This window comes from Lissotriton vulgaris, chromosome 1_1, assembly GCF_964263255.1.
Source record: "Lissotriton vulgaris chromosome 1_1, aLisVul1.2, whole genome shotgun sequence".
NCBI lineage: Eukaryota > Metazoa > Chordata > Amphibia > Caudata > Salamandridae > Lissotriton > Lissotriton vulgaris.
The window spans coordinates 347862238-347885741 of record NC_141685.1 but is presented as its reverse complement, the minus strand read 5'-3'; positions in this window follow the sequence as shown (position 1 = coordinate 347885741).

Below are 23504 nucleotides of genomic sequence, written 5' to 3'. Positions count from 1 at the left end.
GATATAGTTATAAGTTTACAGGTATATGAGGTAGCAGTAGCGTGTCTAGCCTCTGCTTGAACATGGCAACAGTCAATTGTCAGGTATTGATCTTCCAATTTTCATAAAGAGGACAATCCTCTGTTAGCGTAAATGGTCATCTCAGTAATCCGTAGGTTTCTCTATGTCGGGTATTTACTCATCAAGTGGTTCTTAAGTTCTCGTTTGAATGTTACTGTATTTTGGATCTTCCTGATGTTTGGCGGGATTGAGTTCCAGATTCTGGGGGCAGCTCCAGAGAATGCTCGGTTGTAGGTCTTTTTCTTGTGGAAAAAGGCTGGTCGCAATAGCAACTCTCTTGCGCTTCTAGTTGTTCTGTTACCTCCTGATAGCTTAAGTTTCTTGGCTAGGTATCTAGGGGTGTTGTAGTGAACCGCTTTATGTGTAATACAGGCCATCTTCATTTGAATTCTGGCCTCGTAAGGTAGCCAGTTTAGTGCTTTCAGGTGAGGAGATATATGATCGAATTTCTTCGTTCCCGTAATGAGTCTTGCCGCTGCGTTGAGGCAGGCTTTTAATGGTGCTGTGGATGTTTTCGGTAGGCCAGCTAGTGTGGTGCAGCCGTATTCGATCCTCGATATAACTAGTGATTGGATAGCCAGTTTTAGATCCGTCTCTGAGATAAAGGGTTTCAGTTTTCTTAAGTAATTCAAGTGGAAGCGGGCGCTCTTGGCCAGGGTAGCACTTGGGCCTTGCTGAATGAACTTCTCAGCAGAGCTGATTCTCAGTATGTAACAAGTGTCACATTTAAAAGGACTGTAGAACTAACATTCTCGTTTTTTTGTTTGTGGATCCGATTTGGATCAGTAAACAAACGAAAAAAATCATTTGGATGGGAGGGGGAAGCGACACGGAGGGCAAGTGGGGGGAGGCGTAGTAACACACGCGAAAGAAGCAACATGGAGGGTGGAGGTGTTCGAGGTAAGGGCAGGGGCGAAGCAACTCAAAGACAAGACCCATACATGCCAGTATTATAAAACTAGGAAATGAGAGATTTTCCTAGAAAGAAATCTGTGGACTACATTTTCCTCATTGACATACATCGAAACAGTCAATTTTAGGTGGGAGACAGTTAAAATAAAGTCATTTTTTTAGTTTAAAAAAAGCAAGAGTCTCCCTCCCGTCTGAATCGGTTTATGTGGCATGCATGAGGGCACGCGGGGGTGAAGCAACGTGGATCAAGTGACACAGAAGGTGAAGCAACAGAAGCATGGACAGTAGGGCGGGGTGGGTGGGACCCCAGTGCAACGCTGACGAGGAGTACACGAGGAAGACTAGAAAAGACTCGCACTCTATTCGACAGCCTAAACAAAAACAAAAAAGTATCTCCCGAAAGTGGAGCAATGGAAGAACAAAAGTATTTTGGCAATGTTGCAGGATAGGGACAAATACAAGAAGCAGAGGTCAATGCCACACGCTCCAGCAAATTAAAAGCAGGCACATAAGATTGCCAATGAAGGCAACCAATCAAAAGCAATGAGCGGCCTTCAAACCCACTTTATGTAATTTCCTGTCTACCATCTGGTAATTTTCCTTACCTTTAGTCCGTCTCGTTCTCACTACAGTCATTACAGGTGAGGTGATGTTAATATGCAACACGAACAAAGCCGGAGGCTCCTGAAGGCCAGGCACACCCACCCCACAAGATGCCATAAAGAAGGCTGGCACTTTTGGCTCCTCCTGTATATATCCAAAGGACAAGAAGAGAGACTGAATTCAGGATTAAATGACTGCGACCTGGATGAGATGGACTAAGGGTAATGCTGAGTTCACACAGCAGTACCCAGATTTAGCTGAAACAGAATTAAGGTGATAATGTTTTAGAAAAGTGTGTTCTGTAGCCCCAGTGGCTGCTACACAGATTTCCTGAATCGATACTCCCTGCAATTCCACCCCAGAAGAGGTTATCCCTCTCCTGGATAGGTAGACTGAAGCAAGATCCTGAAACGCCAAAACAATAGTAGATTTGAGCCATCAGCTGGTTGCTATGCTGGTTGCTCTCTTACCCCTTCCAAACAAACAAGTTATCAGTCTTTCTGTATTGTTATGGCCTGTTAACATTAATCAAAAGAGCTCATTGAACATAAGAGTATTCAACAACTGTTCCTCTGCATTAGGAGGAGAGGGAAATAATGAGGGAAGAATTATCTCGAGCCCTATGAAAGATACAGTTGATGTTAGAAGCAAGGTTTAACACAACCCTATCACCCATAAATGTAATGAACGGAAGAATACATATCAAAGCCCCTAATTCCCCAAATCCAAAAGCTGAGGTAAAGGACACTAAAAAGAAGACTTTAAAGGAAAGAAATTTCACATCCACACACTCCAATGACTCAAAAGGATGAAAATGTAAGGTCTTTAATACTGTAGGAAGATTACAAGTTGGAGAGATAGGATTCCTCCCAGATTCTGCCATCAAAAAGCTCTTAAATAGTATAGCAATTAAAGATGAAATCATAGATAACAGTTCCGAAAATTCCTGAAAGGCTTTGTTAGGAAACCACTGACGTCTGAGCATTCAAATAGAAAAATGTAAGTAAAATCCATCTAAATAAATTGGAAGACAGATGAGAATTCACACACTAGTGCAGATAGATTATGAGAAGATTTCCAGTGTTTGCAGTAAGCTTTTAGTGTGGAAAGCCTCCTGGATCACCGAATAACCTCTTTTTAACTTCCAAATACTATGAGTTGAAGTTAAAAAAGCAACGGGAAGGTTTTGAGTGAAGAAGGGAATCTCAAAAGAACTAAAGTGGACAGGAGTGCCAGCAATTTTAGAAAAGGAAACCAAGATCTCCGAGGCCAGTATAGAACCACCAAGATCAGTTCTACTCCGTGCATCTTGAACTTGTGGAGAAACTTCTGTATCAATGGACAGAGAGGGAAGGTATAGAGCACACTTCTTGGACATTTGATCACCAAAGCGTCCACTCCCCAGCAATGCTTCCTCTCATTCGTTTCCTCTATGTGTGGCAATAAAGGTGCTATGTGCACTGCAGCTAAGGCTGTGTGCACTGAAGACAAGGAACAACTTAATATGCAATCTCACTCGGTGCATAAGCTACCAAAATCAGTAGCACAGTAAGGGTGTCATGGACCCTAATACAAAGAAGAAAAGAAGGAACCCCTCACCTCTTGGTTGGTATTAAAATACAAACATTACGGAGTCACAGTGGGCTCCTTGCATCAATATGGGAATGGGTGCCACTGCATCTTGTGCCCTAATCATTCTACCTATAACTGATCTCTATTCGCTATCTCCATGTCACTCATCTCCTCGCACCTTTTCTTATCCCTATCCACTTCTACTCAATCCATAAATCAATCAATCAGGGGGTATAAAGCGCGCTACTCATGCCTGAAGGTGTGCAGAGTAGTGGAGCGTCTAATGTTGACTGGGAGCTCGTTCCCGGTGTTGTCCGCGATGTAGGAGGAGGCTTTTCCACCCGTTCTGGTTCTGTGGATGCGGGGGGTTTCTGCCAGGGCGAGGTCGGCGGTTCTTTTTGGGTACGTGGAAGGAGACTCTTTTGTTGAGGTATTTTGGTCCGGTGTTGGGGAGGGATTTGTAGGCATGGATGAGTAACTTGAAGGTTACTCTCTACTCGACGGGGAGCCAGTGGAGGTCTCGCAGTTGTTGGGTGATGTGCTTGTGTCATGGGATGCCTAGGATGAGTCTGGACGTGGTGCTCTGGATGGTCTGGAGTTTGCGTAGCAGGGATTTGTTGATTCCAGCGTGGAGGGCATTTCTGTAGTCCAATCTGCTTGTTATAAGTGCGTGGGTGACGGTCTTTCCAGCTTCGTGGGGATCCACTTGAAGGTCTTGTGGAGGATGTGGAGGGTGTTGAAGCAGGTGGAGACAACGGCATTGATCTGTCGGGTCATGGGGATCAAGGAGTTGAGTATGATGCAGAGGTTATGTGCGGGGTCCATGGGGCTGGGGGGGTGCTGTGGGCGGGGGGCCACCAGGAGTTGTCCCACCCAAGGGGGAGGATCCGAGGACTTGGACTTCTGTTTTCTCCGAGTTGAGTTTCAGACAGCTGCTACTCATCCAGGCTGCGACGTCTTTCATTCCTTTTTGGCAGCTGAGTCTGGTGGTTTTGGAGTCCTTCGTGAGGGAGAGGATGAGCTGGGTGTCGTCGGCATAGGATACAATACTGAGTCCTTGCTGCCTGACGATGGTGGCGAGGGGGTCCATGTAGATGTTGAAAAGTGTGGGAATGAGCGATGATCCTTGTGGTACTCCGCAGTTGATCTCTGTGGGTTTGGAGAGGAAGGGTGGGAGTTTGTTCCTTTGGGTTCTGCCAGTGAGGAAGGAGAGGAGCCAGTTGAGGGCGGTTCCCTGTATTCCTGCGCCGGGGAGTCTGGCTGCGAGGGTGCGGTTGGAGACGGTGTTGAGGGGTTCGGAGAGGCTAAGTAGGATGAGGGCTGCGGTTTGGCCTTGGTCGAGGAGCATGTGGATGTCATCTATGGCAGCGAGGAGGGTGGTCTCAGTGCTATGTTTGCTGCGGAATTCAGATTGGAAGGGGTCGAGGATGGAGTTCTCTTCAATGAAGTTTGTCTGCTGGGTGTTGACGATCTTCTCAGTGACTTGGCTGCTAAGGAAAGGAGCGAGAAGGATCGGTAGTTCTTCAGGTCCGTTGGGTCTGCAGAGGGCTTCTTGAGGAGGTGATTTACTTCTGCGCTTTTCCAGTCGACTGGGAAGGTGCCTTATTCAAAGGTGGCATTGATGGTGTGTCGTAGCTGGGGCGCTTTGGCGGCGGCAACTCTGTGGAAGATTTGTGGAGGGCAGGGGTCCGTGGGGGCTCCAGAGTGGGTGCTCATCATGGTCATGGTGGTATGTTTGGTGGTGACCGGGGTCCAGGCGGTGATGGTGGGCCGGCTGTCGTCTTTGAAAAGGAGGGTGGTTTCTGGAGTCTGCTCACTGAAGTTGTTGTAGAGGGCTTCGATTTTCAGGTGAAAGTAGGAGCCAAGCTTGTTGCAGAGGTCTTGGGAGGGAGTGATGTCTGTGGCTTCACTGTGGAACTTGGTGTAATTGCTGGATGAACTTGAAGTTGCTGGAGTTGGTGAGGATTTTGTTCCGGAGGAAGGTCTTCTTTGTGGATCTTATGCGTTGGTGGTGTCTTTCATGGCGGTCAGGTGTTCCGTGGTTTTGCTGTTTCTCCATTGTTTTTCGAGACGTCTGCAGGAGAGTCTGGCTTCTTGTAGGTCGGTGGTGAACCAGGTGGGCTTCAGGGAGGCATTGTCTGTTGGTGGTGTGGAGGGGGGCAAGCTCGTCTGTGCTGTTGGTGATCCAGTGGTGTAGTTCCTTAGCTGCAGAGTTGGCTCGGTCGAGGCGGCGGGGGTCATGGCCGAGGGTGGAGTTGAGGTGCTACTCTGTGACCTTGCTCCAGTTCTTTTGCAGAGGGCGTGGAGTGGGTTTGAGAGCAGTGTCGGTGTTGAAAGAGACGTGTACGCAGTGGTGGTCTGTCCAGAGGGGCTGCGTGATGTGTCTGAAGCAGATGTTGTTTCCACCAGTGAAGCTGGGGTAGAGGGTGTGTCCTGCCTTGTGGGTAGGTGTGGTGACGAGCTGTTTCAGTCCGATGTTGGCGATGTTGTTCAGGAGGGTGGTGGAATTGGGGTCGCTGAGGTTGTTGAGATGGAAGTTCAGGTCTCCGATGAGTACACAATCCAAGGAGGCGATGATGCGGGGTGTGACGTGGTCAGCAATGGAAATGGGGAATGAGGTGCATGGCCGGGGGGGGTCTGTAGGCGAGAATGTCACAGAGAGTGGTTCTGGAGCTGGTCTCGAAGTGAACGTGTTTGATGGTGGCGGAGGAGTCGGTCGTGGTGGAGGTGGAGAGTAGGAGGCAGCTCTTGTGTGTGATGGCGAGTCCTCCTCCTGGGCTGTTGGGGCAGTCCTTCCTCTGGATCTTGTAGCCATCGGGAAAGGCAGTGGCGATGTTGGAGTGGAGGAGGTGTTTGTCCAGGCTTCCGTGAAGGTGACGTCTGGCGAGAGGGTGTTGAGGAGGTCCCAGATCTCTACAGTCTGTCTGTGCATGGAGAGCACATTGAGGAGCATGCACTTTAGGGCTTTGGTGGTGTTGGCGTTCGTCGAGGGGGTGGTGGCCGTGGCCGTGCGGACAGTGGTGAAGGTCTGGCAGCAGTGAGAACTGGCTGTGGGTGATGCTCGGCGTGGACTGCTGGCAGTTGTTGTCCCTTCCTGGGATGAGTTGAGGAGGGCCGCCGAGTCATAGCGGTGGGTGGTCGGAGGTTCAGGGTTCCTGGCGCTGTTCGGGTCGCGGACAGGCGCAGACGGGCTTGCCTTTGGAGCGCCAGCGGTGCAGCCGCACAGCGGCCGCCATTAAATAGGGAAGTGGGGACGGAAGCAGAGCTGGGAGATGGGAGCAGGAACGGCAGGGGGAGGGGCCGCAGGGGCAGCAGTGGCAGGGAAGGGAAAAAAGGTAGAGTAACAGAGCAAGCAGAGAGAGACAAGGCACAAAATAAAAACATAGATGCACAATACAGAAAACAATAACAAAGAGAGAAATAAACGAAAAACGGGCAAAAAGCAGAGACATAAAACGGTAGAAAACCAGGCACAAAATAGCCCAGACAGCAGAGGGGCCAGCAGAAGAGCACCCTCAAACACCTACCTGCACAGAGAACTACAGAGATCTGTGGCAGCTGCACTATCAGAGGAGCTGCTGGGGGAGAAAGCAGGTCCCTGACCAGGAGGTCTATCTTACTTCTTCTTATCTTCTCCCTTTTTTTAGTTTTTATTTTCTCCTTGCTTTTCCTTACTCTACCCACTTCTTTTGTATTTCCACTTTGCTCCAGCTTTTCCTCATACTGTCTCCTCTCTTCAAGCTACATCCTACCGCCCTCTCTCTCACAAACCCCCTCTATCTCCTTATCCTCTTATCATTTCACCCTTTCTCTATCAAAACTATGCCTTGACTATGTTTCTCTCTCCCTTATCGCGTTCCTTTCCTTGTCTCCATACTCCTTGTTTTTCACCTCCCTATCTACGTATCCTCTTTTGGTTGTTGTATCATTCTTTCTTTCCTTTTTTTAATTCCATCCCTTTTTCCTACTCTTTCTAAGTTTCCCTTCTCTTTCTTTTCCTCTTCCTTTCTTTATTTACTTCTTCCTTTATTTATCTCACTATCCAGCGCCTTTTCTTTCTTTCCTATCCCTGTTCTTATCTTTACTCCTTTTTTTAACTCTCCAGTCTTTCTTTCCATTCTGTCTTTTCTCACTCCTTGCCCATTTTCTAATGCTATCTCTTCTCTTCTTTTGTTCTCTCTGCTTCATATCCTGTTCTCACTCACCTTTCTTTCCCTCCTTAATATCTCACCTCCATTTTTTGCACTCCTTCTTCCAACCGCTTTTTATCATTGTCTATTTCATTCCACCCGTCAGTTTTTCTTCATTTATGCTACCTTTTTAACTTATCCATCACCTTCCACCATGTCTCCTTGTCCTCCTGCACAAACCCATTGAATGAATGTTTAGCCTCTGCTCTGCTGTATCCTCTGTTGGAGTCTTACCAGTGCCTGCCTGGGGCCGGTTTCATTCTCAGTGGCAATGGCTCTTCCCCAGCACCTCCCAGAAGAAGAGACCGCCCAGAGCTAAACCCAGGGAGGCACTTTCAAAAACTTCTTAGCAAAAACAGGGTGAAACTGGTCCTAGTATTCTTGTGTTCAGGATCAGGATCAAGACTGATCTGGCCTGGTAGTTCACCTGGACTGTTCCTACTGCAGCACTGTCAAGACAGATTTGCATATGGCTGGGTTGGAATGCTACACAGAGTGATTGTCAGTGGTTAAACATATTGCAACCATTCATCCCATTGTCTTGTGTGTGGCTGTTTTAAATAAACGGCAGCCACTGCACAGACGACTGGGCCTCTCTCTTATCTAGGACGTTGTGCCTGTGCACTGGCCAAAGCAAAAATAGCCACACCACTGACTAAAATCACATGCTAAGTTGCAGTATTGGGTTATGCTGGTTTTCTCCTCTGTCCCATTAGTCTAACCTCCTCTTGAAACTTCACAAGGTAATGGGGCAGGGGGACTTGGCCTGGCCAAGTGCCACCAAACTTTCTACCATTAAGAAGCATGCAGCCACCCCTCACCATTTGTGATGGCTTTAGAACAGGAACATTGATATGGTTGTTTGCTCCTCTTGTAATTATATGGTGCTTAATGCTCTAGACGAAGCTGTGATGTATTCTGACTTGCATTGTGATTCTGGGCACCCTTTTGGACTGCTTAGTTGATAAGGAAGTTGGAAGTAGTAGTGTGGCCTATATGAGAGGTGTGGGGTGAAGCACATGAAGTTCAAAGGCATGATTCAAACACGCTTCTGTGAACATCACTGCAGAAAAGTACTAACTGCCGCAGAGAATGAAAATGTTTTTTTTAAGTTCAAGAAAATTTTATTTGGTAGTAACAAAAGAAAGAACCAGGTGTCAAAACAAAGTACAATGGGATATCAGCTTAATGACTCTAAGCAGAATAAAGTAATCATACAAATGCAAGCAGTAGAAGAGAAGAAATCTGGGTACAAAATAAAAGAAAAGGAAAAGAGAAAACACATTAAGCATAAAATATGAGAAGCATGAGAACATTGGAAAGGATTAAAAAAGTGGTACAATAAAGGATAAGTGGAATGTATTGAGCTATTAAGGAGGTTTAGGAACTTCCTGTTGTGGAGGCAGAGGGTGAAACAAGCGTTTACTACATGAGTCCAAGTAAAGCGTGACGGGAGTCCATAAGTCCACGCGTTTAGTAGCCATACATGCCGGAAAAACATGAGCAGTGTCCAGTCTATGGTTGTGGCAGACAATAAACCACCACGCCTTGAAAGAAATTTTTGAGAAGTCTTTCCAGTTGACCGTTAATTGTTGAAAGGCAGCGGCAAGTAATAGGTCAACGATCTGAGGTTTTAGATCAACGTTGTCCCAACAAGGGGAGAGGCTACCCATGAAAACATGTGTGTGAGAAAAAGGGATAGAAGTGTGGAAAATTAAATTAATTTGAGCCCAAACCTGTAACCAGAAACTGCGAAAATGAGTGCATAAAAATAACATATGAAATAAATCAGCTTGTGGAGATGAGCAAGACCAGCATGCGTGGGGAGTGTTAGGAAAGCGTTTGTGAAGGTCAAGGGGTGTGAAGAGGAGTCTATTGTAAATGAAAAACAGAGTCTGCGTGAGGGTTGCTGCTCTCGAAGATTTGCGAAGCTTGGTCCAGATTTTATCCCAGAAGGAAACTGACCAGGAGACAGACAAATCATGCTCCCAGGAATCCTCCACCTTAGATTTAGGTCTTGGAGTCTCATCAGCGGGAGGTACTTGTAAATGGCAGCAGCCTTTGGTGTGGTGCGTAAAAAGGAATGAAGGGAGGATGTGAGGGTGGATGAAGCAGGAGGGGGGCAGGGCTGAGAAAGGTCATTGTATTTCGTTAAGACTGTAGTTTTAAGCAATTGATATTTGCGTGCAAAGGAAGTGGGTAAGTCATAGAGGGAGCGAAGGATGTCAAAAGATAAGAAAGAGGAGTGAGAAAAGAGTTGGGAAATCCACTGCAGACCTCGAGTATGCCAAGATTTCCAAAAAAAGGGTCTGTTGCGGATGAGTAAGGAAGTGTTATGCCATATGGGGGAGGAAAGAAAATCAGCAGTGGTTGTGCGAGGTGAGTGAGTGGAAGATAGGAGTAATTTAGTAGTGAACTTATGAATCGGAGTAGAGATAGAGGCAGGTTTGCGAGAGAAGGAAAGGTATTCAGCAAAGGAGAAGGGAGAGAGAAGGAGGCGTTCAAATTTAGCCCATAGAGGACATGGGGTATCAGGGTCTTGTAACCAAAAAGAGGCTTGCCGCAGTTGGAACGCCTTATGGTAAGCTGGGAAATCGGGAAAGTTAGCTCCACCTTCTGATTTAGGACGGATCAAACGTGCTAGAGACATTCGTGGTTTCTTTTTGTGCCAAAGAAAGGACGTTAGAGTAGAATTGATCCGTTTGAAAAATTTGGAGGGGACAGGGACCGGAATATTGGAGAGGGTGTAAAGGACAATGGGGGACAACATCATTTTAATAGTATCAAGGCGACCCCACCAGGATAGGTAAAGAGGATGCCACTTGGACGTAAGATCCGTTAATGTTTGAATGCATTTGGACATGCACAAAGAAACAGTGTCTGGGATGGTAGGGGTAATGTGCATTCCAAGGTACTTGATATTGGAGGGTTTCCACGTGAAATTAGAGGCGGCAAAATCGGGTTTGAATGTGAATTTAGTTAAGGGAAGGATCTCGCATTTATCGTTATTGAGTTTATAGCCAGATATTTGGGAATATGCGTGGACTTCAGTGAGAAAAGCGGGGAGTGAAACAGAGGGGTTGGAAATAAATAGCAAAATGTCATCCGCATAAGCGGCTAGTTTGATGTGGGAGTCTGACAGTTGGAAACCTTGGATGGAGGGGTTTTGACGGAGCTTGGAGAGGAAGGGTTCTAAGACCAAATTAAAGAGAAAGGGGGATAGGGGGCAGCCTTGGCGAACACCTCTTTGTAAGTCAAAAAAAGAGGATATTTGACCATTGGCACAAACTGCTGCACGTGGGTTAGAATACAGAAGCGAAATTAAGGATATAAAAACGGGACCGAAACCAAACCAACGGAGGGTGTGAAATAGATAGGTCCATTCGACCCTATCAAACGCCTTTTCAGCATCCAGGGCAATAGCCGCAAGGGGATGGGGTAAAAGGCGGGATTTAGAGAGAATGTTGAAGAGGAGTCTGGTGTTATCAGTGATAAAGCGACCTTTGACAAAGCCCGACTGTTCCTCACCCAAGAGATCTGGAAGAAGAAGATCGAGGAGTGCCGCAAGACTTTGCAAATATTTTATAGTCAATATTGACCAAAGAAATTGGCCTGTAATTTTTGCAGTGTTAAGGATCCTTCCCCTCCTTGGGTATGAGGCAGATATGGGCATCTGAAAAAGAGCCGGAGGAGGAACCCAAGGAGAGGAAAGTACCAATAAGGGAATGGAGTCTGGGGATGAGAAGCTTTGAAAAGTGGAGAAAAAATTCCACTGTGAAGCCGTCCAGCCCAGGAGCTTTGTCTTTTTGGAGGGTTTGAAGTGCTTTGAGTAGTTCTTGTTGAGAGATATCAAGTTCTAAGTGAGAAAGGTCAAGTAGAAAGTGAGGTGGTTTTTGAATAGTGGAGAAAAATGCGTCTAGAGAGTGAGAAGAAGGCTGAGTTTCAGAAGAATATAGGGTCTTGTAAAAGGTAGAGAATTCAGTGAGGATGTCTGCATCTGTGTGTTTGAGATTCGAATTGGCGTCGTAGATTGATTCAATGTTTAATTTGTTGTGTTTAACCTTTAGATAATTAGCTAAGATCTTGCCAGCCTTATTTTTGCCCCCATAGAACTTGGCACTTGATTTTAATAAATACAAGGATGCATCGTCCGTAGATTTTTTGTTGAATTTCATTTTAGCACTAACTAAAGCGGTTAAAGTTTGCTGTGAGCGGGAAGTAAAATAAGAATGCTCCAATTTCTTAATATCCAGAAGGATAGCCTTAGTGAAGTCGCGAGCAGCTCTACGTTTTTTAGCAACAAAGCCAATGATGAAATCTCTTGCCGCCGCTTTAAAGGCATCCCAAATGGTGTGCTTAGGGACAGGAGAATTGTTGTTTAAGGAGAAAAATTCATGGGAGAAGGAAGTAAAGGAGGAAGTAAATTTAGGGTCTAGAAGGAGAGAATTATTGAAACGCCAACGTTTAGGCCCTACTGATTTGGGTAAGATGTCCAATTGAACTAATGTGGGGGCATGGTCAGAAAGTAAGATTGGGCCGATTTCTGCATGGGTGAGGGTTTGGACAATGTTGTGGGTAACAAAAATGTAGTCGATTCGGGATTGGGAATGATGGCATGGAGAATAAAAAGTAAATTCCTGAATTTCTGGGTTACAGAGACGCCAAGCGTCAGTGAGTTTGTGTTGGGAAATAGTTTGACAAAAGGATTTATGAGATTTGTTGGGGATGAAGTGCGCCTTGGAGTTTCTATCTAGAAAGGGATCTAGGGGCTGATTGCAATCACCTGCCAATATAAAATTATCATCAATAAATCTGGTAATGTGCTGGGAGAATGAATGCCAAAAAGTGGGATCACCAGTGGTAGGGGCATAAATATTTAGAAGAGAAATTGGAACATTCTTGATAGAAAGTTTAGCATACGTCCATCGGCCATCAGCATCCGTTTCCTGAGCGAGCAGGGAATGAGAAAGAGCTTTATGACATAAAATGGCCACACCATTACGTTTGCCATCCCCAGGAGAATAGTAAACATCACCCACCCAACTTCTTTTCAATTTAACAGATTCTTCAGCAGATAAATGGGTTTCCTGTAAAAAAGCAATGTCCACATTCAAACGGGAAAGGTGAGATAAAATTCTTTGTCGTTTGATGGGAGAGTTGATGCCCTTAACATTCCATGTGATTACTTTCAGAGACATACCATATCAGAAATGAGGAAAGAAGCAGAGGAAAAAAAATAAGTGCGAAAGAGACCCAGGGGGGTAGAAAAACCAAGGAAAATAAGAGAGTCGATAAAAGTTAATGTAGTATAATAGTGAGCAAAAGGATGAAGAAAGAGGAAGTAGATTGAGGGAGAGAAAAATAAAAGCAGTTGATATGAGAAATACGAGAAGGTAGTCCAAGAAAAAGTAAGAATGATGAGAAGAAGTCGGTAGTAGAGTAGTAGTCGAAAAACAAGAGAGGAAGACACCTGTGAAGCAAGGGAAAATGATGAACTTAACAATGAGAAAGATACAAGAAGGAAAGCGAACAATCGGGCGGAAAGGGAGAACATACTTACGGAGGGTAGAGATGGGGAGGGTTGATCACCAGGGGAAGGATACGAGAGAGAATGGATGAGGGGGGAGCGCCAGGCAGAGGAAGCAAACGTCCAATGCAAACGAACCAACAAGTCGGGGGAAATACGCCATACGTATTGTAAAACCTGCAGGGAAAAGGGAGGAAAAACAATAATGAGTAAGACGAATAAAAGAAGATAAGAGCAAAACGACAATAAATTATAAGAAGGTGTATGAAAAATATTGGTGAGTAGTACTCAACCAAACAACAGGGGTACAAGAAAAATGACGGAGAGTGAGGGGGAGAACATAAAACTGAGGTCGCTGAAGAACGTGATAGAAACAAACAGTAATACAGTCAACAATGCACAATAAACATGCAGATTCAGTGAATCTTCAATGCTGCGTCATGCAGAAATCATGGCGGGAAAGCTGACGAAGAGCTGGAAAAGTCCATATCAGAAGCTTGAGTTGCGTTCAAAAAACTCCGGAGACGAACAGGATCCTCGTAAGTCGTTGTCTTGTTGTTGTAAGTCACTCTAAATAGGCAAGGGTGGAAAAGGCCGTATCTGGCTCCAATGGCGCGAAGTTCTGGTCGCATATCCAAAAAGGCCTTGCGGCGACTGGCTGTGGCTCTTGCATAATCCTGCGCAAAGAAGAGGTTGGAGCCCGACCATTGCAAACGAGGTGAGGCACGGGCCGCTGATATAACTTTGAGTAAGTCAGTATACTCTAAGAAGTACATGATGACACCTCTTGGCCGTGAAGAGGGGGAAGAAGTTGTGGGAAGGCGACCTAGCCTGTGTGCACGCTGGATGTTAAGCGTTGTGCCTTCGGGTAGATGAAGAAGCTTGGGTAGAAATGATTTGAAAAAGGCAATAGGGTCGGTCCCCTCACAGTTCTCCGCCAGGCCGTAGAGTCGGAGGTTATTGCGCCTGTTTCGGTTCTCCAATTCTTCAACTTGTTTTTGGAGTGACGAAATCTGAGACTGCATATGTGATACTTTAGAAGATGATTCTTGAAGAGATGTGAGAGACTGCTCTACAGTGGTTACTCTGGCATCCATCTGAGACCAATTGTCAGTGAGAACCTGCAATTTAGAGTTAGTCTCTTCCATGAATGGCTTAAGGGCACGAATCTCTTCCAGTAATAACTCCATGGAGACAGCCGAGGAGGATCCAGTTGGTGATGGAGGGTCTTTTTTGAGGCGTTTCGAGGTCACTTTCCCTGAAGGTTGAACAGGCCGTTCCGTACTTGACTGTGACATCTGGGTGTCAAGCTCTTGGGAGGCCTCAAGGGGCGCCAATGCAGAGAAGACTTTCGAGTTTTTGATGAACACACGGCGTGGAGCCTTGGGAGTGCGAGTGATTGCCCTCCGTTCCATAAAAAGAGTTATTGTAGGGATGGAGAAAGTCCGATAATAAGCAGTGCGTGCTCGTTAAAATTCCAAAGTGAGGGTAGGAATTCTCGAGTGAAGAAAGGTGCGCGAAATGTAGGTTGTGTGAGGAGAGCTCAGTGACACAAAATGGCCGCCGATATTATATTGACTCAAAACGCGAGTAAAACTCACAGAAAAGTAGCGTTCTTCAAGAACATGCAGCAGTGTTACATAGCTGAAAGTAGTGGCTCACCGGGAACAGTTGGATTAACAGAAGCTTCGTGGTAGGCAAGCATGATCTGCGAGCGGATGCTCCGTAGTGTACGCTTCGAGGAGACAAAATGGCGGTTGCGACGATCAGAGAGTCGCGTCCGCCAAAAAGTTGAAGAAAACGGACATTCCGCCGCTCAGGTGCTGCTTCATTGAGGAACACAATGTTGTCCCTGAATTCCGGTTAGGGAAAATGAGGTTTGCAGGTGCCGGGAGTTGAGGAAAAGCAGCGAAGTCCCCTGCCGACCCGGAGCGCTCACATCAGAGCTGCCGTCCTCGCTGGGCGCCAAGCCACGCCCCCCTCCAGAGAATGAAAATTGACCTACCATTTTGATAAAAACAGTAATGCGCGGTTGAGTGAATTGGCACAGCTACATTTTCAGTCACCCCTGAAATTTTAGATTTTTTTAAATGAAAATTTATGAATTAGCATCCTGTAAGAATCATAAATAAATGATAGCTGTTAGAGCAAGTTTATATCTTTCTTTACAATCTGGAACAGGTCTACAGAAATTTTGCACGCTCAATGTCAGGTTCAAACCATTTTTCTCTCATGCCTCAGGTGCCTCTTATCTTTGGCTTCTTCATTGCCTTCTGATTTTACATAGCACAGCAACATTTACTCTGCACTGGTCATGTACTTTAGCAAGCAGAAAGAACACAAATCGTCCTAATTATATTGACAAGTACCTGTTTATAGATTCGGGCCCAGATTTACTAACACTTTGTGCCGAGTTTGCATTACAAACTTGATGCAAACCAAGCACATAGTGTTGTGGTGGGATTTACTTTCCAAAGCAAATCATGATTTGTGTGGGAAAGTTGTCCAAAGTAACGCAAATTAGCACTATGCCTTACATTGCGCTACTTTGTATCATCGGGGCATACCATGGGTGGTACATGGCATAGGCCATGCAACCACCATGGGTTTTGAGGTGAACCACTATCTACTAACATTTATAGACCAGGATTTGAGCCAAAAAATGACATCTGCTTGAGGAAGGCGTAACAGTGGTGCAACTTTTAAAAGTCTCCATATTTTTCAAACTTTGCATGTATGTTGCACTGTACAGCACAGCACACATATAATGGGAATAGTCTTAAAGCATAGTTTTTGCACTGGAAGAATCCCCTTCCAGTGCGAAGTTTATGCTTGGCAGAACACCCTTGTACTAAGGTCAAGGCCACTGGAATTATACAACTTTGCTAGCTGTGTTTTCCGCATAACTATTTCCCACATGTGCCACATAATCCATCATCTGCTGTTTAATCTGCAGATATTAACCTAAACAAATGATATCTAGCTTGAATGGATCAAAAGTTACTAAAACCGTGACTACCAGTATTGCTGCAAAGTTGAAGACCCTTTACAAAGGTTGACTGATGCCTTTCTCTTGCTAATTGAGCAAAACTCTATTCTGTACTCCTTGGAGACCACCGGAAGAACCCATTAGTCAGAAGATATTTCTCACCACTCAGAAATTAACTATCTTCTTCCCAACATAGTCAGGACCTTTGATTTTTGGTGTTGATGTCCTGCTTCTGCTTTCTTTAGGATTACAAGGACAACTTTGCTTAGAACTTCGAGGACTGCTATCGGCTCTGCTGTCTCCTCGAAGACTGACTAAAGGAATTCTTTAATTTCCACAAACTGAAAACCCCTATAGGATTGTCGCTGAAATGATGACAAATGCTTCATCCCCTTAAAAACTATGATGGAGCTTATCTTCCAGCTCTGCACCAAATAATCTAGAACCCTCGAATGGCATCTTAAGAGAAGTTGAATTCTGGGCAGCATTGGTGTTCCAATCTTTCAGGTACAAGTTTCTTCTAGCCACTGAAGCTCTGCTTGCTAAAGCAGCTGATCTGACCACATATAATGAAATATCAAAAAGGAATTCAATTTGATGCTCCACATCCTCCACAAGAGGGAGACAATCCGATTTATCATGAATGTCATGAAAAGATTCTGAAAACCTGAAATTAGAGATTAAGCTATGTATGCTTCATAAATCTCGACCTTCAATGCAACATGTAAACCAGAAAAAACCTTTTTCAAAGCAGAATCCACTTTCTTATCTGATGGATCCTTCAGCATATTATCCTGTGCAGTAGAAGAAGGATCAACAAGGCTTGCCACTCAGAAAGCACATGCACATTTTCTGGTAACACTGTCTCGCTATTCTCCTAGAATAGGCACTAGCCATAAATCTTGATAAAATTATTGGCTGGATCTTTCCATTTTTGATTGATAATGTCCAAATGAAACTGATAAATGGGCAATCCCACATTGAAACTGCCTCAGTCGAGACTCATATGACGTTTCTGGTTTTTCTAAGGCAGGAAAGTTCACATTAGCTCTAACTGGAGCCAGTATGTCCACCATCATCTCCTTTGAGATATATTTGCCCTTTAATTCCGAAGGAGGATGGAGCTTCATCCATGGAACTGGAATTATCAGAATAAGGCAATATTCCTGAGGACTTATTCACTGGAACTGGTCGGAAACATTCTTTTTAAAGGGTTCCAAAGTCTGGAGAACAATTCTTTATGGTATCCCATCACACCCTTCTAAGAGGACTGCATCACATCAATATCCAAGATAACTCCCTTTAAATGGAACACCTTCTAACTCACATGAAGAATACCTACCTCCATTTACCTCCGAACTCAAAGAAATCATCTGCGGTGTCCCTCAATGATCCTCCCTCAGCCACACCCTCTTCAGTACCTACATGACCCCTTTGGCCAATATTGTCAGATCCCATTGACTAAACATCATATCCTACGCAGATGACACTCAGCTCATCCTCTTACACTCAGAAGATCCAGCCAACACAAAAACCAACTTTCACCGGTGCATGAAGAGCGTCACCAACTGGATGAAGGACAACGACCTGAAGCTCAACATGGACAAAATGGAAGTCCTCATCTATGGCAACAACACCATCCCTTGGAACGACTCCTGGTGGCCCTCAGATCTAGGACCATCACCCAAACCAACTGACCACACCAGAAACCTCTGCATAATTCTGGACAGCAAACTGACCATGAAGTTCAAGTTCAACGCAGTCTCCTCTGCCTGCTTTATCACACTTTGCATATTAGGAAAAGTTTTCATATGGCTCCTCCTGAACACCATATGTTCCATCACTCAGGCCCTGATCACCAGCCGATTAGACTACAGCAACGCAATCTACACTGGGACCACCACACACCTTCTGCACAGACCATACAGAACTCCGCCGCCAGACTCATCCTCGACCTTCCCAGAAGAACCTACAACACCCCCCATCTCAGAAAACTCCACTGGTTCCCTATACAGAAGCGAAGCCTATTCAAGCTGATGATCCATGCCTACAAAGCATTGCACAACCACCACCTGAACTTCCATCATCCTACCAGACAAATACGCTCCACCTTCCTTTCACTTGTCTACTGTTAGAAATGGGATCTCTGGTTGGCTAAGGCTTGCGCCAAAGCCAGGCAGAGACCACCACTCTATTCAGGGCAAGGGAGTTACATGCTAAAGATAACCCCTGCTCACCCCCTTGGTAACTTGGCACTAGCAGTCAGGCTTATCCTGGAGGCAATGTGTAAAGCATTTATGCACGCACACAGCAACGACATCCCAGGCACACCACAAAAGGAACTCCATACAATGTTATATCAAAAATTGCCTTTGTATTCTCATAACACATTAGAATAGTACTCACATAATATACATGGTGTCACCTGGCACTAGGTTATATCTACAAGGGACTATATACACCTGACAAGGCACACTGGACCACTGTCAGAACCATCACAAAGGGAACTTAGTAAAAGTCAGACATATCATAAACGTACAAGCAGCAATCACTGGTAACCACTGTAATCAGCATCAGCCTGTAACATAAACCACAATATGCACAGTATCACATTAGGCGCCAAACGCATTGTACGCCCATAATCTCAACAGTCTAATATCTTAAAACCTAACATCCTAAGCATATCTCACATTAGGGAATAATCTCAGTGAAACAAAATCTTACTAGCATAAACCATGATATGCAAACAACCTCATAATCATAAAAAACACATTTAGAGGTATCATACTACATGAATCACATTTCCTAGCACCGCATAAAGTACATTAGGGCCTGGCGCCCTATAAACCCAACAGTCCCCCTGGCCAACTGGCCATCTCAAAGGGGGCTCCAATGCCCTATGTCCCAAAGTCAGGGTGCGCTGCCAAGGCAGCAGAAGTCAAGGGTGCGCACTGCGCAAACCTAAATGTAGCAGCTCACACTCAGTGCTGCGCAGCTGGGAAAGTTGGGGCACGGGAGTGTATCTCACTCCTAACTTCAAACTTGCCCCGAAGAAAAAATAGCCTAAACGGTGCAGCTGCCCACTACTTGTTGGGCAGCTGTGAAGCTGAATGTGGGCTTTGGCACTACTGTGCCCTCCTGTACAAAATGTGCGTCAAACATTGCAGCTGGCCACGCTGGTGCGGCACAGCTGGGGATTAACAGAGTAAAGGGTCCCTGGTACAACTGTGCCCTCGGGCCCCACTGGGCCTCTTTAAAGAAACTTGGCCCCCAAAACGTTGCAGCTGCCCACGTTCAGGCGGGGCAGATGGGATGGCCAAAAACTACAGGCACGGGCACATGAGGGCTCTCTGGACCCACACACAAATATGTGCCCGCTCATAGGAGCCACGCAGGCTCTTGAAGAAAAAGATGCCCCACGTTGGAGCAGCCCCCTATCAGGCAGGGGGCCGCTCAGAACTGGCTCTGTGCCTCACTCTGCACCCACAAGTGACTTTTAAATCAAATTAGCCCCATCGTTGGAGCGGCCCGCAATGGCGGGTCTGCTCAGCGAATGATGCGGCCACTCACTGGGCTCTCGGGAGTCCCCTCTGGGACTGTCACGAAATGCGGCCATGTCCCCCGCCTAGCCCTCACTCACCGGGCTCCTGCACAGGGGGACTCCTCCTCTTCTGTCGGCTCTGGGGCTCCCACCAGCTTATGGGAGCCCCGCTGGGAATTTCCTGTCTCCCGGGAGTCCACGGCCGACCGTGCTGCCATTAGCGGCCACGGCAGCCACTTCTCTTTCTCTTCACCCGGGCCCCTTGCTTGGACCCGGGAAGTCAATGCAGAGCCCGCGAGGCTCCGGGATCCTTCTGCTGCTCCTTCTCTCGCCGGCCGCAGGCTTCCATCCTTCCTGATTCCTTAGCAGGCCCTGCCCCCAATCAGGCACGGGCATGCCTGACTTCCGCTTTGGTGCTCCCGGGCCACAGCGTGATTCGGCGGCTTTCTTCCCTGCGGTGAAGTGCGGGGTGGGCACCCACCTTCCATCACGGTGCCAGCATGTGGGGTGGGCACCTGCTTTCAACCACGGTGCCAGCATGTGGAGTGGGCACCCGCTTTGAGAGAGGTAAGTGAGGGGTGGGCACCCGCCTATTAATGAAAGAAAAATGCGGGTTGGGCACCCTCCGTACTTAGAGGTGCCAAGAGCGGGGTAGGTAACCGCCAATTAAGCATAAATGCAGGGTGGGCTCCCTCTCTGCAGGCAACACGGGGGAATCCCCACGCTGGGATTCCCTCCTCCAAACTCCTCAAAAGCGCGCTGCAAAGCACGTACACACCTCCTGCCAAAGGGGTAGGAATTTAGCGTTCCTCTTCTTGGGGAAGGCTGAAGTCCTCCCTCTTGGGCCAGCAAATTAAAATAAAAGTGCTCACAGGGAGCAGGAATGTTCCAGGGGCCAGGGGCATAGCTGGGCCCAGGGAGGCCAGCACACAGGGCCCCAGCAGCAGCAAGCCCCCAGCACAGAACATCACATGACCAAGAACTGAACATCTTCATGGGGTCACATCCCCTATATTTATATTAAAAACTCCAATTGGGTCACAGCACAGGGCTTGGGGATACCAGTGAGAAGCGTTTTTGGGGGGATTTGGAGCACTTTGCTTTGCCCAGCTCCTCTCCCCTTTGTCAGGTGGGAGCTCAGTGATCAAACACACCACAGGGGGTGGAGCCAGCATTGTGGAGGGTAGACACAGCCCTATTCAGGTCCCTGGTGCAACTCTCTATTCATTACTGGGCTGACTCACCCTGTCTCCTGGAGCCACCCACACCTCTCAGATCCAGTCAATCACAAGCCAGACATGCAATTCGCATCAGGCAGGAAGACACATAGCACCCAGAAATGCCAACTTCTAAAAGTGGCATTTCTCCACAAGTCACCATAAATCTGCGCACACCATTGCGCAGCATTTAACCTCACGAGTTCATACATACTAAACTCGCCCCTGCAGTCCTCTCATACGAGGAATTACCATGGACACACATATCCCCCATGCATTCCTATGGGAGGGCAGGCCCATCTCACCACACATACACAGAGAGCGCATGCACTTTACACTGGACCACAGTGCTAAAGTGCTCAGAGGCCTAAAATCACAAACACCAGGTTACAGAAAAAGGCTAGGAGAATGCAAAAAGTTTCGGGTGAACCTGCCAGAAGGGCCAAGTCCAACACCCACCCTCCTAACATCCACCGAAGCAACAGTGAAGAACGCTCCTTCACTTACCTTGCAGCAAAAACCTGTAACGACCTCCCTCTGCAGCTACGAACCTCCACCTCTCTACTAGAATTCCGGAGAGCACTTAAGACCTGGTTGTTCTATTGAGCCACCTGAACCATTATGACCATCAAGAACCTTGAAACCCTCTTGGGTGATTAGATGAACTATATAAATACACTGATTGATTAATTGATTCTTGTAATCCTTTGGAGGAAGTGGATGATCAGACGACTGAAATAAAGAAGGCGAAGTAGAAGTGTGTCATCTCTTGGAAGAATGCTTGCCCATACTTAGAATGGGAAGAAAGGACTCCTCAAGGCCACTAGGACCGGCATCAACAGCTTTGGTGGTGTCTTTGCGGGGGTGGAAATAAATCAATGTTGTATCTGTAGAAAGGGCATCTTTCGTTGCTTGAAAAGCCAGTCTTTGATCCTGACCCCACTGCCAGGGCACTGAGAATTTCATGTGCTATCTTAGAGGTTGATTCAGTGATGTCACATCTTTGATAAATCTCCCACAGTAATTTATCATGCACAGGAAACTGCAGACTTCTGACACCGAAGTTGGTGGGAGAGCCTTTTTGATGCCTTGCACCTTCTCAGGATCAGATGCTACTCCCTCAGGTGAGAAAACGTAACCAAAACAATTTAGCTTTGGTTTGAGAAACTCACATTTTCTGTGACGCAGTGCCATACAAGAGTTCTGGATTTATTGGAGGAGCTTCTGGAGCCATAGGTTGTGTTCCGGTATGGACTTTGTGTGTATCCTGATGTCATCACTGACATCGACGATTCCTGGGAGATCAGCAGGGTTTTCGTGGATCACATTTTGGAACTCTTCGGCAGTACTAGAGATGCTAAAATGTAGCCACCTACAGCGCCGTAGTCCTACGTGGGTCGAGAAAGCTATTATATTACGGGACTCTTCTGCCAGGACGATCTGGTGATAGCCAGAATGTAGACCTAACTATGAGAACCAACAGGCCCTGTTCAACTCACTGATCAGTTTGTCAATGGTGGGAGTGATGTGCGGATTTCTCTTTGTGGGCAAATTGGGGAGGTGCATGTGAACACATATGCGCACCTCCCCTGGTTGTTTGAGCTTCTCGGCCACCACAATTGGGGACGCCTATTGTGTGGGCCCAGTTATCTTCTCAATAATCCCAGCTCTTTCTAGTATGTTCAGCTCTTGCTCCACTTGGGGCCTGAGGTGAAAAGCAACGCGTCTGTGCCCAAGGACCACGGGCTGCACTGTTGGATCCATATGCAGTTTTTTCTCTTTACCTTGGAGGCATCCTATGGCATCGAAGACTTTGGGGAGTTCTTTCAAAATGTGCGTGATTGCTTTCTGATAAACTCCAAAAGCAAAAGGGACGATGACTAGGGCTTCTGCTACTCGACATCCTAACAACAATCCGTGGCCGCCTTCTGCCACGTACACTAGCATTTCTATGGAGAGCTCCTTATGGCTGATGGTCACTCTGAACTTCCCTCTTATGGCTGAGGGTTGGTCTTGACCATATGCAAACACTTTAATTTTTGCTGGTTGCAGACGTGGTGTTTGTGACCCTGTGCCGATGGTGAAAATGGAATGGATTGTATGTTTCTCGTTATCATCGTCATCCATGTCGGTGTTCTGTGCTTGCACTTCCGGGACAGTGTTGACATCGCCCAATGAGTTTTTCCTTTGCTCGTGCGGCATATCTTTGCTAAGTGATTGAATTTTCTACACCCTGCTCACTTTTTTCCTCTCAATGGGTACTCAGCTGAGCGGTGTGTTGGGCCTCTGCAGTATCCAAAGGATTTGGATTGTGTTCCAATCTTCTTCGATCGCACAGGGCTTGGGATTGAAGGGATTGCATTTATTGGTTCCATCTTGATTGTTTTGTTGAGTTAGGCTTCCATTTGGGACACTCAAGCTCTTTAGAGTTCCTCAGTCTTGCCCAGGATGAGAATGTCGGTCATTGATTTTCCGGACTCCACCAGAATCAGTTCACGAAGATTCGCCGAAGCGCACCCCTGAATTATCTGGCCTCTTATTTACTCATTTTCATCCGTGAACCCATATGTGCTGGCTAGTTCCGCAAGTCTTGTATAGAACGTATCTATTGACTCTTCTACTTCTTGTCTGGCTTGGCAGAATATGAACCTTTCCTAATCGAGAATTGACATTCAAAGTAGGCATTCAGGGGTGCAATGAGTGTGGCATGTGTTTTGGGTGCGGCTTCCACAATCGTTTTGGGGATTCTGTGCACCTCTTTGCCTCTGAGATGGGGCCTCATGGCCCTCTTTTGCATATCCTCTACCTTGGGGGCTTCAAAAAAGAGAAATAACATTTCGATCCAGCCTTTCCATCTGGGTGCTTGATCTGATGGGGCACCCTCAATGATGAA